At 35.2% G+C, this 8,466-nt stretch overlaps 1 pseudogene; it reads right to left on the reverse strand.

Moving 5' to 3' along the window:
* Window positions 1–1,949: 1,949 nt before the first annotated feature.
* On the reverse strand, window positions 1,950–8,096 carry LOC105761088 (eukaryotic translation initiation factor 3 subunit A-like; annotated as a pseudogene).
* Window positions 8,097–8,466: the final 370 nt, after the last annotated feature.

Consider the following 8,466-nt stretch of genomic DNA (forward strand, 5'->3'; position numbering starts at 1 on the left):
ATCCAAATCTTAGTTTAACTTAATTATAGCTCATGGCTGATATCGCATTACATGAATAAAAGTTAGGACCTCTGAACTCAAAAAATAAAAGCGATTAAATTCTTAAAAATATACAAAATGTATAAAAATTTAAAACATATTTTAATTTTAGAAAAAATTATTATATAATTAAACATAAACAAATAAATAATTAATAATAATGACAGGAAAAACCAAATTTCAAAGGCATGGAATATGTGATAATATTTATTAAGGTTTAATTTAATGTAGAAGACATTAAAGGGGCAGAGTGAGCATTAGTAATACACAATGGAACATCATCATAGGTGGCGTCGTTCAACATTATTTCCATCTAAAATATTATTAATTTTGTACCCACAAAAACATTAATATTAGCAAAAGCTCATGTTTGCCAACCTAACACACTCAAATTATGGGACAACATTAACAAGATAAAAACAGAAAAATGTCAACCCTGCTCTGATTACATTTTTTTTATTGTTGAAATATAGTTTTGGTTCATATTAAATTTTGATTCCCATCTCATAACATCCTTTATTTTATTTTTAATTTAAAAGAAAATTAAAATTAAACAAAATTCCCAAAAAAAATGGAATTATTTAAAGATACAAATAATATTTTGAGTTTTGAGATTTTAAAATGCGAGGAAATTATTGAGTTAATTATTCAGTTTAATATTTTCAATGATTCAAATTGTAATTATTACAATGATGGAGCAGTTGCATGTCTCTTTTGGTGGCATGTTGCTTGCACATCATGAGAATTGGATCTTGGGATATTTTAGATGGTCTTTTAGTCCTATTCAATAAAAGATTCAGAAGGGTAACAATTCAGTCAGATAATCTGGAGGATGAGGCGATAATGGACTCAAGAATCACAATAATCAGAAGGATTCAAAGAGTTATGAGGATTGAAAGGCAATGACAGATTAGGTACGCTTCTAGAAAGAACAGTTTAGTAGTTGATTACTTGGCTAAGTTGAGTTTAACATGGATGTCAAGTTTATAGGTTTTTGATGATGCCTCAAACGAAATTTTGAAAATTCTAGGACAAGATAAAGCTAGCGGAGCTTTTGCTCGAATTAATTTGATGTAATTGTTTTATCTTGATTTTTTTTCACCAAAAAAAGAGAGAATAACTAATCACTTAATTTAAGAATAAGATAAATTATTTAGTTGTCACCGTCGTTATAATAGTTTATGGTTTTGAGCATCCATCCATTTTCTCATTAACGGAAGCACCTTAAAATGTTGTTTGGAAAATATTAACCCAAAACCAAATAAACTAATGCATCAGAAATTTTAACGGAAAACCTCCAAAAGAAGTAAACTTTGGACTGAAAGCCGATTTCCATAAACGACAATCGGAAGACTTTAGTCTAATTAGGAGCAAACATTGAAACTTAAGGGAGAGGTGAAGAAAGTAGCTATGAAATAGTATAAACATCATTTGTTCATCAAGCTAGAAAATAAAACATGGTTCAAACAAACCCTAGAGAGCTGTGTGGCGGAATATCACTAAAAAGAGCCTTTAATTATTAATTTTTAAATTTATAAAATGTAAAAAAATTATAAATTATAAATATTTAAGAATTTCTTAAAATAATTTAAATTTTGGAAAATAAAAATATATAAAACAATTTAAAATGTTCGGGAAGAACCAAAGACTGAATAATTTTGGTTGAAATCTCATATCAAATCATAAACTCGAATGGATTTGACCGAAGACTCACTTCAATTTTGGAATATTTTATTTGGTATTTTCTATTTTTAGTTTATCACGATTTTCTACTAGTATTTTTTGAGAAGTTTCACTTTTAAGCATTTGTTTTATGCTACTTTCTAATATCATATATTTATATAAACAAAATTTAACAAATAATACTTATATCCAAATGATTAGGTGTAAAGCAAAGCCCAAGAAGCAGATAGGTAAATGCAGAAATTTCACATTTGGAGGCCCGACCCTTTGTAGGATTCGCATTTGCTACGATTGATTGTAAATCAAATTAGTATTGTTTTAAGGTGCTTCAATGGATAAATCCAGATATGTGTTGAGGAGTTTATTTTTCAAGATTCATTCTCGCCAACTCTCTACATACATATGTACTGCCAAATCCATCAGAATCCTGCACTGGCGCTCTACTGCCACTACTCCAGCGATCCCTGCTGCTAGCAGCCCGCCGATCAGGTTCTGAAGATGGAGGTGGACCAGAGCTTTCCAATCTTTGTTGCCCAAACCTAGGGACATATTTCCCAGTAGCTGGAGCAGCATTCCCAGGCTCAGTTATCCGGGACCCAGCAAGTGGCTCAGAAGGCCTGGGTTGCCCCTCTGTTGACCTTCCCAAGAGAGCTTCTCTGCCAATTCTCCTTCTCTTTGCCTCTGCTTTTCAGCAATCTCATCCATTTTTGCTTTGTCTTCAGCTTCTTCTTTCCTTCGTCTCTCAGCCTCTGCAAATTTTGAAGTGCCAATAAATAATAAGTTCAGATGAAAGCATAAATTTATAGCTTCATAACCATTGACAGAAACTTACAAATATCCTTCCATTCAAAGGAACCTTTCAAAAGGAAAGGCAACCAAAATAGAAGGTAAGATGGTTACGAGAAAAGGGAAATTTAATAATCAACTAAATCAATTGTCCAGAGAAAAAAAACAATCTGAGGTAGTTCAAAATCAGAATATAATTTCAGGGTCAAGTAATTATTAAAAAAATAATCAAATGAGTATATAAAATTACATACCTTCACGTTTGCCTGCTTCCTCTTATTCAGACCTCACATAGAATATTTTCTTCCTCTTCATATCCCGGGCCTGAATAATTTGCTTAATTCTCTCCTATCTCTCTAATCTCCATTGGTCGAACTCAGCTTGCCGACGACTTATTACTCTTTCCTGGAATATCATCTGTGGAAAAGCAGAAACCAAAATTTTCTATGTTAAATAGCCGATACTGTCTAAGAGGAGACTGAGAGCAAGGGAAACTCTGTCATGAGCATAATGCCTCATATCCTGAAATCGAATTGGTACTGACCTTGTTTTCTAACATGCGTGCCAACCTATTCTTCTCTTTCAAGTCCCCATCATGGTGCTGCCTACTCAACTCAACTTCCAGCTACAACATAGAAAAACAGAATTACGAATGACTATATCAAAAAGGTTGACAATGGCAAAAATACAAAACAAAACAAAACCTCTCATAAAGAAAGACTGTACCATATAAACACTGCCCTTCCCTTCAAGATATGGAAATGCAAATGAAGATAGAACATCTGTTGAGGCAGACTTAAGATAACAGATCAAAGTATTTGATATGTTTATAAAACATGAAAGGTCAAATGTTAAGAGACCTGGAAAGAGAAGCACTCAAAACAAAGTACTTCTTTCAACGCAAAACAGGGAATTAAAATTTTACCTGTTGTTCACGTTCGTGAAGCACCTTCTCTTCTACCAGTCGTCGTTGAAAAGCAGCTTCAATCAAAGGTGCTGCTTCCTCTCTCTTTGCTCTTTCCAGATGGTCCATTGTTTTGGCAACCTTCTGTAGTCTCTTCTCTTGTTCCTGCCTCTCCTTTAGCTGCTCACTCATCGCCTGCTCAAGCAAGGTTTGCTTTGTTAATTTCTCCTGGACACATGCATAGTCAGAACTCAAATAAAAAATAAAAATAAAGAACAGCTTATAGGAGTCGGAAACTTAATGAAAATAAATGGCTGTTCACCCCATCTAAAATTGGCTTCCTTTTCCCTCTTTTCAAATGCTTTTCAGTTTCCTGTAGAAGCACCTGTGCCTCTTCAAGCTCCCGCTCCTCTTACGGATTCTTTCAGCTCGCTGTTGCTCAAATACAGCAGCAAGCCTCTTTTTCTCAGCTTCTTCAGTCTTCTTCTGCAACATCTGCCTCTTTGACTCTTCCTCACGTTCCTAGTTGATCAAAAATAAATAAATAAATAAAAACAGGGGCACAAGTACACGAACTCAATTCCACTACTTCTATAATGAAACTTCACGCAAGCCACAAAACTAGTCACTTATACAGCAATACCATTTCCAACAGCTGACGTTCTTGTTCTTCCTTCCTTTTCTCGATGATTGATTTCCGAGCAAGAAGTATTTTTTGTTCCTTATCTACAATCTCTTCCAGACCTGGTAAAACCTCACTCAGCTTTGATGCCTTCTCGGTAGAGGGGTATATCATGGCTCTTGCTTTATTCAAAGATTCTGCAAAAAGAGTCAGGTGGTCATGAAGCTTGTCAGATTCAAGTCTCTGAAAAAACCAAAATAAGGAAAAGTAAATGCTATGCAGATTTTTTTTAATATGAAGAAAGCAAATTAGTTCCTAGCAGTGTCCACAAAGAAATAAGAATAAACAACCTACAGTCCTTACCATATTACCAAACAGCACAACACCCTTCACGTGGTCAACTTTCATGGCTATGAACTTATGTTTCACAGCATCAATAGAAATCTTCTCCACCTTAAAAAGTTCAAAAAAGGGGATTATCTGAGACATACTGTCAATTTTCATTGTCTGGTAAACATGGGACATCTGATGAAGAGGGAAGAGACATTGAGAAAATCAGGAATAAATAAACAATGAAAATAAGCACAGACACCTGCTTAAGCAACCTTAGGGTAGAAAGCTTTTCAAGGGCAGGAACATATTTAGAGAGTTGAACTTCTGGTACAGATGAAGCTGAAGCCAACTTCCCACCAAGTTTTGATATTTTCGGCAACAGAGGCTGTATCTTCGACGCAGAATCCAGAGGAAGAAAATCATGTTCTAAAAGATGGTAAAGATCTTTCACTTCTTGAGTCGCACAATTAAGTACACCCTTGGAGTCCTAACAGAAGAGGAATAAGAACAGACAGTTTGGTCAGCAAGATGAGGACATCAAAAGTTTATAGATACATAAACATAGAGCCAGTGCACCTGTAGTATCCCATAAGATTATACAAGAGAGAGACTCAATCAAGCCTAACTTGCAAAAGTGGGTAGACTTAGTTCATGTTAAAGAAGATAGAAAAGAAAGACCAAGTCACTTCATGAATAGAAATATTATGGACCTCAAAGAGATCCAGGTACAGGACAGATTCTTAAGGCTACAATCACCTACAATAAAGTTAGGTCCACTTAGCAATTGATTATATAGCCTTAGCTGACTGGAATGGAGAAATTAAGTCCTGTAGTCAAAAACAACTATTTTGTGACTAAGGGCTTAGCGGGACTGGTTTCCATTATACTAAAATGGGTTTAAGAAAACATCATTCTTAACACATATAAGCAACCAGAAATTGACAACATCATTCATGCCCCTTTTTTTTTTTTTTTTTTTTTAGAAAGGCCTCTTGATTCTTGAACTATTTAAACTTTGAGCATTCATTAGAAACAAGCAATCAAATCAGTAAAAGTTTGAAACAGAAAAGAAGAAAAAATATAAAAAGAACTCACAAAATTTGAACATACCAGTTCAGTGAGAAGTAATGACCTTGAAAACTGAAAAAAAGGCAAAATGTCAGAATAGATAACATCAAGAAAACAAAAAATCAGACCAAGTCAAATTAAATAGAACATACAACTTCTCTGTTCTCAAGTTTAGTTTCAAGATTAAATCCTATAAGATTTGCCATTCGAATATTGCGCGCTTTCTCATTTTCAAGTTCCAAATGTGATGCACCATGTATTTGATCATACGGGAGCACTGACAGTGCAGCCAAAATAACTAATGATGCTATCAACTGCAAATCCTTCTGGCTTAGATTTTTATTGAAGCTTTTTTGAAGTGTAAATAGCTTCAACCACGCATAACCATGATAAAGATGGCTGCCTGAAATCCAAAATATTTCAGTCAACTTGGCATAATAAACCACCCTCAAGGAAGCCTTTCGAGTTTTCTTGACAATGGACATCAATCCGTGGATATCTTCAACAGAATGAAAAGCTTCCTGCAATGGAAATCACAAGCAACTATCATAAGCATGTAAGATCTACCCATATACAAGATAGAAAACACACCCATTAATAAAACAAAAAGACAAGACGAAGCAAATAACAGACCTGCCAGAGTCCAAGTTCGGTAGCAATCTTTAGCTGCTCAAATCTTGTATGAAGGTAAAGTTGCAAGCTCTCTGGAGCTGACAGGTCAGGTCTGTCCCTTTGGTCTTTATATTTATTTAGATTTACTAAATGATTTTTTATAATCTCACACAACCTTCGAAACTCTGTTGTCCGTTTATACTGCTTGCAGAACTGGAAAGCCCAATGTGCTGTCGTCTACAAGATGTTTAAAAATTGGAAACATCGTCATTTCAAATCAATATGTAGACAAATTACTATTTAATGAAAGATTTAAATAATTATTTTTTGGAAGAATATATATACCTTCAAAAAACTGATAAAGCTCAGAAAACAATATTAATGAAAAAATATAATCTTTAACGTTTAGAAAATGCATGAGTAGTGAGTGAGTACAATGGTCTTTTTGTAAGATAAAAACGGTTTCAAGGGGCCAACATTGGGAAGAAGAGAGCAGGGTGCACCATGATTACCTACTGCACCCAATTCCCCTCCAATGGTGGTGAGGCCAGAAATGGCCTCAACCGTGCTAGCCCCTCTGGTGAACAAATGCCAGTTAGAGCCCAGCTGTATGGCACTGGCACCAACTGTTGCTACTGCATGAAGCCTACATGTCTACTGTAAAGGGCTGCTGGCCAATACCAAGATCAATTTTTGTAGTCATATTCTCTTTTTTCCAGCAACCTGGTGACCTTGGCAATTCACCTGATCACAACTTAAGTACCATATTCCTTAAAATTTATCCTTTAAAGCATATATGTTCCAATACAAAAAACAACAAACGATTGGTTCTTAATACTAAATCAATTAACTGTTCAGCTCATCCACCAGCGAAAGACTTTCTGAACAAATTCAGATAAACCACCAATAATCCTTAAGGTAAAGCAGTAAAGGGCTATGTACTTAAACTGAAAGAGATAAACACGAAACTAGTGATCCAGCTATCTTGATGCCAAAAACAAGTTCGTCCAGTTTCACATATCAATCAAAACTTGAAGAATTGCCGGTATAGTTGTAACAAATACTCAACATTTATGAAAAGTTAATAAGGCAGGAAATACCGCATAGAGTACCTCCATCTTGGAATTGTTCCGCAATATTTCAAGCACTGTTCTATAGGCCTCCCAAAGAAACTTGAACCAAGGAGTAACAAGTTCACGATCAGACCTATCCTTTGCTTTCTCTCCACTGACGTAACTTAGCATTATGCTTCCGGCCTTTTATCAGCTTCAAGATCATCAACATCAAGAGCTTCTTCTAGGGCTTGTGCCTGAGTACGAGCCTGCTCAGCTTTCTCAGTAGAGAGGTGAAAGTGCTTGATCACCTCCTCCAAAGAAGAAACATTTACTTGCTGACATACAATTCGGTATTGAACCAGACCATCCTTGGCAAACCGACCCTTTCGCATGTCAACACACAACTCTACATATTTGAACATTATCCTTTCGAGTGGCTTTTGCTAAGCTCTGTATCTCTTTGAAGTTATTAGATTGTGAAACGCCTGCAAAGCATCTTGCTTCTGCCCAACATTAATCAACTCTGCATCAATCAAATCACAAAGCCAGTGCAAACACATCTTTCATGAAAATAAATTATCAAAACTTAAGGCAATGCCTCCACAACCCAGATGCACATTAACAGCTGACAATTATTTTAAAGCAAAAAAGCAATTAGCAAAAACAACAAACAGGAAACCAAGCCTAAAAAAATAAAAACTTTTACTTCTAACCTTCTGCTCTCTTCAAGGCATTCTCTGGTTTGGCAAAGTTCGCCATGTTTTCGATCAAATTCTTAACACCGCCTGGAACAAACAACGCAGACTTTTTACCAATAAATTGGAAAGCTTAAAACCCTAGTTGTCTTCAAGCACCGATTTTGTCTGGGTTAAGCCCGAATCAAGCTCGGATTGAGTTCGAATTTCATGACAATTAGTTTATTATTCTGTAGTAGTTTTATTGTTGTTTATTATATTTATAATTGGGAGATGACTTAGAATTTAGCTCTCCATCCAATCAAGTAAAAAGATTTCGAATGGATTATACTTAATCAAGTAAAATGATCTTGAATTGATTATGTTGAGGACTTTTATTTTATTATTTAACTTGATTTGAAAATAGTTTGAAATCGAAACTAAACATGTGCTAGAGAAATAGTTGTCCGTACATTGATAAGGGATGTATGGATTATCGAGAAGAAAAGAGTCGTGGTGGTCCCCCCAGACCGTCCAGATCCCACGAGTGAATAGAAATTTAGATCTACATTAGATCTCACCTGAATCACCTCATCTATCCTCCTCATGAGAAGTTTAGTTTCAAACCCCAGTTTGAACAGGAGAAGTACATCATGCTAATGTGCCTTATGATCCACATCTTAGGGTCAG

The sequence above is a fragment of the Gossypium raimondii genome, chromosome 11 (assembly GCF_025698545.1).
Source record: "Gossypium raimondii isolate GPD5lz chromosome 11, ASM2569854v1, whole genome shotgun sequence".
NCBI classification, from domain to species: Eukaryota; Viridiplantae; Streptophyta; class Magnoliopsida; order Malvales; family Malvaceae; genus Gossypium; species Gossypium raimondii.